This window comes from Athene cunicularia, assembly GCF_003259725.1.
Source record: "Athene cunicularia isolate RWA chromosome 10 unlocalized genomic scaffold, athCun1 chr10_part1, whole genome shotgun sequence".
Lineage (NCBI taxonomy): Eukaryota > Metazoa > Chordata > Aves > Strigiformes > Strigidae > Athene > Athene cunicularia.
Genome location: NW_020799112.1, coordinates 14,215,751 through 14,227,010, shown reverse-complemented (window position 1 = coordinate 14,227,010; position 11,260 = coordinate 14,215,751). Strand labels below are relative to the sequence as shown.

Sequence of the window (11,260 nt, the reverse complement as noted above, 5' to 3'; positions counted from 1 at the left end):
GGCGGGCTCCAGAGCTCTGCCCGCGCCTCTCCCTCGCCGGGCGGGCGCGGGGCCGTCCTTCACCGCGGACAGGGCGAAGATGGGAGCAGCGCCCCGTTCTCGGGGCCCCCGTTGCCTGCCAGCGGGCTGCTCTTGGCTGGGTAAGTGCCTGAGTCTCCTCGCTTCTCATTGTCCTTTGTCCTTGGGAGGAAAAACAAAATGTCCTTGGAGCCGGGAGGGGGAGGGGGCGCCTGCCTCTCCCTGCCCCCCCCCGCAGCTCCCTCAGGGGAGCCTTGGAGACCCCCGTTCGTCTCTGTGACCCTTTTTGGGTGAAGGGGGAGCCGCGCAGATCGGGGAGGGAGCGGCGGGAGAAGGGGTGCCGCAGAGGAAGCCCGGCTCGGCGACCGCCCCGGTGACACTCGTCGGCTCCCGGGCTTCAGAGCGCTCCCCCTCCCCCTGCTCCTGCAGCACCAAGGGGGCTCCGCGCACCCCCGTCCCCCAATGCAGCACGGAGGATGGGGGCAGCTGCAGACGGGTTCCCCAGTGCAGCAGTGAGGAAAGGGGGGGCTGCAGACCTGTTCCCCTCTAGTGCAGCGTGCAAGGGGGGTATCTGCAAACCAGCTTATAACTCCAATGCAGCAGTAAAGGGAGGGGGGGGGAGAGGTGAAGCCTGTACGACATCATCAGTTAAATGTTTAGCCCCAAGCCCGTATCTGTTTAAAGAGCATTTGTTGCCCATTGCTGTTCAGATGAGGATATGTTTTCGTAGTTTGTAAGAACAAAGACGCCATGTCCTTTTCTCTTAAAAATAAAACTTGGTGTTTTTTTTGTGGGGTGTTGGCTTTTAACTCTTTCTAAACCACTAAGAAAAAACAGGCTGCGGATGAGACAGCTTAATACTTTACTGAAACAATAGATAGAAATTTACTTCACTTGGAAAACAGCAGTTCACGTGCAGAACTTTAAAGAAAACTCTTAGGTGCAATATGATTTTGCAATTAAAACGGTGATACAAAAAACTTACGAGCTTAAAAACAAAGCTCCGTCATACCAATTCTACAGTTTAAAGTTGGTGAAATACTACAGTTGTGATTTAGACGACACTATGAGAATAAAAGGTAGTTACTTAAATAAGAATTACGTGATAAGGAAACGAATGGGTTTGTAACATTAAAAGCTTTTAAAAAGCATTTATTGGGTCAGTTTTCAGTATTCAGTTTATGCATTTTTCAGGGAGCTTACAGTCATTTTTGTTTACGTAGCATTTTTAACGTTGTTTCGATGGTTAATAATTTAGAAGTTGTACAACACCTATTGGAAGTCTTTCTAAAAATGCGAGTTTAAATGGAATGCTTGTTTGTTTTGCGTTGGCTCGCATTCGGCAAATACCAATTTAAGGGTAAAATTGTAATTCCAAAGGTATAAAAAGTCACTAGTGTAGAGCAAGAGGTAAATGTTAACAACTTTAGTTTTAATTGGAGATTGTATATAACCATATTTGTTGGATTTATCTGGTGGACACTTGTACAGAATTATAAAACTCCGGGCAGGTTTTAAATATTGCAGTTTGAGGTAAATCTACATTTTCGGTACTTCTTCAGCAAATACGAATCTATCATTAAAACAATGAAAGTTGACTTGTTTGTTGTTTTTTGTTTTTTTAAATATAAATACAAGTTTCAGCAACCGTTGGACTTCTATCACCTTTATGCAAAGTGTTTGGTATCTGTATTTTAGATTTGGATTATGGTGGTTTTATAACCCCAGCAACAGTTCTGCAGTGTAGAACAGGTTCTGACATACCCACTTTGCTGAAAAGAAAGTTCTAGCTTTAGGTGGGTGTCTGCTGTAATTTTTTAAAAAAATAAATTAGGGGATAATTTTTTAAAATAGCTTTGACTTGTTTCTTTCAGTTACCGAAAAATAGCTTTTGCTAAAGCAGCTAAGTGTCTCTGAAATTAATCTTCATTCTTAACACATTTAATGGTTCTGCGGTTTTGTATATAAAAGGTGTAAGATTTTTAATTTAGATATGTTTTAATGTAACATTAAAATGTCTTTTAAATGACCCACATATTTACAGAATGATTTCAGAGTTGAGAGTATGAAAGTGGTGATAAATGTAACTGCTGCAAAATAAAATGTTAAGCCTTTTCACAAAAGGCGAGAAAAGTTGGCTAGAGGTGGTGCAAATATGGTGTTCCTTGTGTTAAAGAGCATAGTTTGGGATCTGACTAAAGGTTAAGAAGCTTTAAAACTGTATTCTGAAGCGAATAAAAGGTGTCTTTTTTGGGGAGATCAAGTAACTTGCGACTTAAAATTCTGAGAAGCTGATGACAGAAGCCATTTTAAAATTACTTTGTTATCACTGTAGGTTTTATTTAATTTTGCATAGCCTACTTCTAAAGACTTTAATGTGAAAAAAAGTACAAGGGCTGAGAGGTATTATGTGATTAATTACTCTTAAGAAAAAAAACTTAAATTGGCTAGACATTTGATCTTTAAACCATTCAAAATTAATGGGAGACAGAAGAGCAGATTGCAGTTATTCATGCAAAAATACAGATCATGCGTGTTGTATGTCAGTTACTTCAGTATTTTTCTTCAGCCAAGTATGTACAGGCACCCGTACTTCTCTTTTTAGAGTAGAGTTCTAAAGATACAGTTACTGCTATCATAAGTTTTTCCTAACTTAATAATTACCTAAAAATCAATAAATTTCAAGCATCTGACTTGTTCTGCTCTTCTGAAGCAAAATGCTGAAAATTTTCATACTTTCTTTTTTTTAGGTAGAATTCCATGAACAATACTATATTTCCTGACTGGCTTCCAGAAGAATCGTTCATACCTTACTTTCTTAGGTAAGAGTGGTTATAACTTGTGGTAGTATATTAATTTCCTTATTTTTTATCTTGGGATTTGCCTTTTTGCTGCTGTGCAGATGGGATAAAAAAAAAAAAAATCTCATTTTTAAATTGGTGGGGACACATTTTATAAATTATCTTGTCTTTCTAAAAGCTTTTTTCTGCAGATATGGATAGACTGTCTTAAAATAACGTGATGTTTGTGCTTCTACTTCTATATAAATTTTAGTCTACTAAGGCTATTTAAATGGGTTGTTAGTTTTTTGTATGTGTATATACATACGTATGCATTGTATTTGATGGGAAATGACAGTATTTTCATATAAACTCAGAAGTTCAGTATGTTCCATTTCACCAGTGAAAACGTGCATTGAACTTTAGAAATTGATTGGGGTTTGTATTAAATGAATTTGTAGCATTAAGGAATTTGTATGTGACGGTAATAACCCTAGACTTCAGGTATTGATACAGAAGGAGATTTTTGGGGCCTGTTTCTCATTTTTGGAGACCTGAATGCTACTGCTTGGCAAGGATAGAATATTACACTTTTGTACTGTAGGTAAAATTTTATTAGTAGTAAGACGCCTTATGTGTTTTCAAAAAATTTATATCATTCATGAACACCAGAATTGTAGGTAAAACTTCTACCTTTGTTTTCAGACAAACCTGGTTTTGTATTTTTTTTTTTTCTTTAAAGGCTATTTCTGGATATTGTTCTTCCTTCCAAAGATTCAGATGGCTGGTTGAGTAAAAGACCTTGAGCAAAACTCTGTACTGTGCATACCCAGGTATGTTATACTATATTGTGTGGGGTTTTTTTATTATTATTATTCTGGAAGTTATTTTTAAAAATGCAAAATAAACATGAACATTTCAGCTACAGTGTTTTACCTTGTTGAATTTTCTTGCAAATTTTAGTACATTTGAAAACTGTTAGTACGTACTAAATACAGTAATGCGAATATCTACTTGCACATCTTCTAAGATTCTTTTTGTCACTCATAAATAAGATTTTTTTTTAAGAATCTGAGATGACCATGTCAACATGTTGTAAAATAAAGCTGAGTTTGAGTTGCCATCTCTAAAGGACATTCAGCCTAATTGAACTTTAGAAATGCTTTTCCTTCAGTTCAAGGTATTAAGGTATTGGTTCATTAGCAAGTGACACTTTATAAGCTTTTCTTCTCCAACGAATTGTTTTCATACAATAAACTTAAATTTATACTGAAAAGAGAATTTCTTACTTGAAAAGCCTAAACCTGTACCCAGTCCATATGAAGTATCTTCCTGTCCTGCAAATTGGCTTTCTAATGTTTTTTTTTTTTTTTTTTTTAACACGTTAAGGTTCTGCATTTAGAGACAGTAACATGTTACATTTGAGTCTGCTTTCAACTACTTTGTAATTAAAAGTTGGGGATCTTGTTTGCCTGTCTTAACTGGTTCCTTTTCACAGCTTGCCATGCTAATGTCCTTCAATACATATTCAGGACCTCAAAAGCGTAAGACGTCTTCATGAAGACACGTGTATCAGCATTCTCAAAAATACTCTTTATTTTTTAAAATTGCATAATTTATCATGATAACTTAGAAATACAGATCTTGTGTACATCTACCTGAGTGCAGCTGTCTCTTTGGCTTGGATAAAGGCTTTAACCTGGTCATATGAGAAGTCAGGCACCGATTTTTGCATAAGCTTTTAAAAAATGTCTCTTTAGGTTGCAGTAAGGCACTGCTAATGTACAAGGCAGAATTCAAATAATATTTATAGATAATAGACATGTACCATACACCATGGATGTCCAGCAACAAAACACACCTAATGAACAAGGCTGTTAGCTATGTTCTAGAACTTCATCGTGTAACTGTCTGATACGAAGTTTGAGAATTAGAAGTTTGTATTAGAAATTATCTGGTACCTTGAAGAACAGCAGAACATAGTTGAAATCCCACATGAATTTTCGATTTAGAGGGTCAAAATCACAAGATACTGTGCAGTCTATTAGAGTAAAGGCAAGAGTAGCTTGATTCACATAAAAGTCTGATAATAATGGGACTGAACTTGTCAAGCTCAAGACTTGCATTCCTAATGTTAAATCCTTAAATGTTAAAATTGCAACTTTTGATTCAACTGCTCTTAAAAATAACTAAAAAAGTGTGCTCAAGAGCAGAGTCATCTTGACCTGAGCATTTTATGATGAATATGAAATTGAGCAGTTTGGTTTTTAATGTTCTTTCTTATTTTCTGTCATCATGCTGTTTGTGCTGAACAGATTATAATAAAGAGTTTAAAATGGCCCTTGCTACTTTTGTGAGCTATTTTGAGCTGTCTTTTCTTGTGAGAACAGCATGTTTTCATCTAGTAAATGGCAGCTTGATCTTTAGGTTAGGTAGACCCGAGTAGGCTAGATGCACACTAATGGGGACTTTAGTAAAGTTTTTAAGTTCGTGACCACTGTAGAGCACACTAAGAAGGATTGATGAGGTCAGAATAATGTTTTCTTGTTGAGTCTTAATAACTTCTTCAGTAGAGGAAGCTGTTCCTCTGTGGTGATACAAAGCCATGTTAAGTATTCTCATATAATTAATTGGTAGCATTGGCAGCTTATATAGAAAAACATTGGTGTGGTTGCCAAAATACTTCCTTAATTTATCCTAAGAAATAATCTGGTGTCAGGTAAATAGCTTTAAAGTGCCTTACCTCACCTCACGCTGTAAAAGGAGATACGTTTTCCTGATTCTTGGAGCTAGCAGTGCCCGTCTTTTGGTGAAGGAGTCATGGACCTATGATGTGAGGCATGTTTTGTGGCTTAGGCCATACTGTGCTTATGACCTCATTCTAGAATTTAAAAATAAATACAAGCCACAACTACAAGACTACCTAAAAAATATTAAATCCATGTTAATTTTTAAATAGGGAATGGATTTTTTTTTTAATCACACGAGTGCTACAACAATTACTGTGAGTAGTCTGATTAAAAGATTTTTAGTTTGACATTTATTAATGTGAAATAGGAAATACAGGTGTTCATCTGAAAGTCTTAATTTTTTTCAGCTGAAACTTGTATGTACTAGCTGTAGTTCATGACTCTTGGCATAAACCTTCAGCTTTTCTGATGCAGTCTGTAGTTTGGGAGTGAATGTGGGATATTAAAATTCAAAACCTCAGAACAGTGGTATGTTTTATAATGGTGGAAAAATGATTATTTGGGTGGTCATACAAATGAAATGTACTGTGTTGCTGACATCTTGGTACTGTTTTTACAAAACTCAATTATTTGGTTCATCTGTTCACTTAGAGAAGTTTCATTACTACTAAGTGATACCACCTTGTCAAATATTACATTGCTTTTGCAAAATCTTGCTGAGAGTAGAATGTGCTCTGGTTGAATGAGTAACTTTCTCAGCAGAGGAAGCTCTGTGGTGATACAAAGTCATATCAAGTATTCTCATGAAAGTTTCTGTGAAATTACCATAATTGGATACTAACTCTAGAATTAAAGAAAACAGGGATGAACTTGAATGCAGATGATGTATGTTTAGCTGTGCTGTAAATTAATTAAAATAGCTGGGAGCTGTAAATTGAAAATCTTTCAGTCATTAACTTTACCTAGTCTTCATACATTAGACTGTGGTTTAAGTGGCTTTTTTGGAGTGAAATGGTACATAGAAGACAGAAAACGATTTAAAGGGCATAAGTAAACCTCTTTACCTAGTTAATTTCTCATGCTTTGCATGACTGATAGATGCCTCTTGGATGATCAAAGTGCAGCAACCATGTTGTGTTTCTTCTATGAAGTGCCCATCCACCATTTTAGGATTACTTCAGTTTTGTACTTCCATTTAATAGCAGCTATGGATCACACCTAAATCCATGTTTTAAACCTCTAAATTTCATGTTCATTTGGATATTCTGCATGTTTGTGCCAGTTTACTAATGTAACTTTATCATTTCCCCTGTCTAAAAGGATCTTTTTCCATATTAATCATTTCAAGTAAATTATATCAACAAAGAAACTACAATTCTGTCATCAAAGCTTGCTTTTTACACATCTGAGTAACTATGAATGTGAAGAGAATTTAGAAAATTGTAGAAGATTATGCACATTATGCTATCACTGAATAGGTTCATGAATTTTTACATATTTAGGGTTATATTCCAATATAAGTAGATCCTGAGAGATCACAAGAAAAGCAGTTTGCTTGTCCATGTTAGGTGGATAACTTGTATGGCTCATGACAGTGGATGACTTGAATCAGTTGAAATTTATAGAGGAAAAAAAGGAGGGTTCATGACTTGTTTTAGAGTTTTAGGTCTTACTTTAATCTTACCTCTGCTTAAGGAGATTTTGATTAAATGTTTATTGATGTGGATTGCCAGTAAGTGTTTTCAAAGTCAAGTTCTCAAATTTGGACCTTGCCCATACGTGGATAACTTTGAGATATAGAGTAGATAATCTGTTCTGTATCGGTGTGTTAAATAATTCACCGCATCTAGCTGATGCAACCTCTCAGTAAAATGAGTATTTTACGTATTTTTATGTGAAAGACAGATAATTTATTAGACATACTTCTACTTGATGCCCCATTGATCTTTCCAAAAATTCAAAAAAAAGATTTTTTTGTTGCTTTTTTCCAAGGGATTTGTCTACAGGATTATGTCTGAATTTCTTGTGTCGTTTGCCCAGGTTCTTCAATAGCAGGTTGCCTAGTGATACTTCAGGTTTTTTTTTTAAATCTTTTGTACTGTATGCTGTGATCTGCTGAAAATGTTTGGGTGTTTTTTTCATGTGAGGATAGGGGTTTTGTAATGTTCCTGGGCTAGTGCTCTGGGGTCTTCTAGATCCTTAAGTGTTTTGTGGGTATTTTAGTTTTGGTTTTTTTTTTTTAATTTAAGTGTTTAATATATCATTTTCCCTACAGATATGTTGAGGAATTGATTTACTCACTGTAAGCAAAATAACTGCTCTTGGTTGAAGCACTGGTAAGTTGTTATTCCTAATAACATTTACTTTTTAGCTTTAAACCACCCCACCACCACCCCCAACAGACATGGCTATAATGTTTAACTTACTGAAGTGTTTGGCTGAATACATTCTGAAGTTCCTTACAGTGTGTCTGTGTGTGCGTGTGTGTTTCTAGAAGGCTCAGAAGGACCACAGGATCATTCTTGCTGGGCTCATAGGAAATGAAGCTATACTTGGATAGTACTCTCAACCTGTTTTGCTGGAGAACAGTTTTCATACCTAATTGTAGTTCTTTGATCTTCTCCTTCTGTGATTTGACTCCATATTTTGTTGACAACTATTAAATTGTAAATTTGCTTGTTCAGAAGGGTTTGGTACACAAATACTTGTCTCTACAGAGAAGTACTACACGTAATTTGGATACCAAATGGTGTGGAATGTATCATAGCAGGACGAACTTGTCCTACCAGCATTTCATGTTGTCCTTTTATGCTTCTGTCAGGATGAGTGAGAGTCTTTGAGCAGATAGTGAATGTCATATGTTCTGTGACTGTTCTGTTTCTGTTCCTCATTCATAAAGCTTCAGCTTTGCAGAACATGGTATGTAATGCTGATACAGTGTCCTGTATTAAACTGCTAGCTGATAGACTTCATTTAGGAATCATGCCTCATGTAGTCAAAAGGCAAAATTGGCAGTCTTGAGTAGAAAAATTCATTCAGTTCTGTACTGGATGAATATGGGGACAGGATTTTCTCCCAGTTTCCTTAACTAAAAGCAGTTTGGTCTTGATGACCTTTTGCTGTGTCTGGCACATTCTGTGACTCTTGGGAGTGGTGTCTGAAAAGACCCAAGTCCTTTTGTCTTCCTGTCTGCTTAAAATTCAGACTCCTTGATTCTACATTTTTAACTATGACATCCATTGCATTTTGTATACATGAATTAACTTTTTTTTTTCAGTGGGAAGCTCTATTCCTGTAGAACTATGCTTTGGAGTATCTGCTTTTCTTTAAAAGAGACAGTTTCTTGGAGACAGTTCTTTCAGTACGACATGCTACCTGATTGAATAATGTCTGTCTTAGAGTGCAGACAGCTTGAGAAAATGTTGTTCCAAGATGCAAATATTCTCTCCTTTCAGTGGATAGATGATAGTGATTTTTTTCACTGTCCAGTGACGATGTATGTTAGCAGAGACCTTCAGCAAGCAACCATGCTTGCCTTGAACAAACTGCCATCAATGCTGGCTCAGGTACTAGAAAAGCAGCCGCTCCCTGTTTGTATTCCAAAGTCCCATGCTTGCTTCTGATCTGCTCACGTGATGTGGAGACTAATGTAGAGCTCTTCCAAAAGGAGAAAGCAGTTTGTGGGGATAAGGTGCCAGCCTCGCTAGGCCATGTTACTATGGCCTTGTGCTGCTTTTAGGTACGATTAATTTTGAACCAATTTTATCACTGAGTTTTCAGTCACGAAGCAAAACGCAATTCAGGAACTTTGAGGAATTCAGTTCTTACTGGGCATACATGTGCTCAGTTTTGGTGATACTTGATTAGTGTTTCATTTCTACTACTACTACTACTACTACTGTGTTCTGTAAGTTTTATTCTTTCAGAAGTCTTAAGCTACTTTTTACACTGCAGGTATGTGTAGAACAGCATATTTCTTGCTATGCTAGAAGTAAATGTTACTCCTTGTAACTATTCCTCTCTTCCTATGCTGTCCAATGTTGCCTTTTTCCCCAGTCACCTGCTGTAATCTCTAAACATGTGACTCGTTTCATTTTTATATTAATCTTCATCTGTCTCCTACCTCTTTCTGTGAGCATTTTTTTCTGTTTTTTTCTCATTGGATCGTAAGTTAGCTGTTGTCAGATCTAGCTTATTCTTGAGCAGGAATTTGGCTTTTCAATTACGCAGAGTAATTCTTCTTTTCTGTTTTATAATCCTTACCTAAAGGAAGGAGTGAATGTGAAACTCTTAATTGACTTAAAGAAACAGATGCCTTTAGAAGAAGTTGCTTCAAAATGCATTTGTAATCACATCCTAATGTATGGATCTTGAAAGATCTAGTATTACCCTCTCTGGTTAACATAGGTAATGTTTAATTGAAGCACCAATTTCTTTTTTTTTTTTTTTTTTTTTTTGAAAACACTAGGATCTTTGTTGGAAGTTGGCATACTTTGCTTAATGCAATAAAATTTATTATTTAAAAATAGTACCTGCAAAAGAGTGCATTTGAAATAAACTCACATCTTACCCAAAATTAATTTCTAAATCAGAGAAACATGCAAACAGCCTTTCTTGGCCAAAAATACCTGTTCCTACATGAATTGTGCTTTTACTGCTGTGCTTACTTGAACATCTAATAGCAGTGAAAGCAGAATTAGGACTGTCTAGATTACTTAGTGACTTTAGGGAGACTGAACAGAATATTCGGAGATTGAACAGAAGTTATGGACATTAGATGTCAATAAAGGGCATGTCTGCTTTTTCCTCTAGTGTAAAAGTTACCAGAGGATGTGTCTTTGAGAATAAAATCTTTCTTTAATGAACTTCGAAGTGTAGAACTTCAGGTTTGGTTTGCTCAGAACCTCATTCTGTCCATTCAGCTCCCTCTGTTGGAGTGAATTCCCTTTACTAGCAGTATGTCACCTCATTTTTAAGTTTAAGCTTCAGAGTGTGAGAAATTTCACTCTGGAAAACTTCGTAGATGTGTCTTATGCACTTGCGCTGATGCATGGGTGTTTTACACGTTGTTACTGGCCTTCAGTCTCATACTTAAATACAAGGGTTCAGTAGACATGAAGTTGCTGAGGCCATGGTTTTGGCCATAAGGGTTGTCTTTAATTGCTGTGGTCTCTTAATAGGTAGAGCAACAAATAATTACAAAAAAATGAAGAGAAAAACTTTGTAAACTCAGATGTTTTAACACTTTTTCCTTAAACCTTTAGATATGGTTGTGAATGGTTTCTGTCTGTTGATTCAGAGTGTCATTATGTTACTAGAGATTTAAAGGAAGCTTTGAAAGTATTACATGACTACCCAGGTCCCTTACTTATCACAACCAAAATACTGTATTTGGAAACAAATACAGTAAATTATAGATAATAGAAATGTGGAAAATGAAACGATGCCTAACTGATGTTGCAGAATGGATGAAATATATAATTAAAAAAATTGGACTGTTCAGTGTCTTACGTGTAGAATAATTGCATATGTTTTGGTGGAGGAAGTGTGTTTTGCAACATCATTGAAATTTCTTAGTAAAATGTGCCTTTATTCATAAGTAAACAAATGCTGTGAAATCTTTTTTAAAGCAGATGTAGATTTCACATGAAAAAGTGTGCAGATGGCTATTAATATTTTGGCCATTATTGTGGCATCTTTTTGATGTATGAATAACTTCAGAACAAGGGCTGTTGTAGCATGTTTGTAGTTGTTATATGTCATCAGTTCCGT

General features: G+C 36.3%; 1 protein-coding gene across 4 annotated transcripts in view; it reads left to right on the top strand.

Annotated features, from left to right (window-relative positions):
- The window catches only part of CHD2 (chromodomain helicase DNA binding protein 2), an 85,542-nt gene that overhangs the window by 14,130 nt on the left and 60,152 nt on the right, over nt 1-11,260 (top strand). For 2 of the 4 annotated variants that reach the window (XM_026855911.1, XM_026855912.1), the window contains exons 1-4: nt 7-140; nt 2,769-2,840; nt 3,541-3,631; nt 7,764-7,824. The gene's annotated coding sequence lies outside the window, so the exon portion shown is untranslated. Of the gene's footprint in view, nt 1-6; nt 141-2,768; nt 2,841-3,540; nt 3,632-7,763; nt 7,825-11,260 lie in introns of those variants that run through there. The other 2 variants (XM_026855914.1, XM_026855913.1) reach the window with 1 other exon arrangement.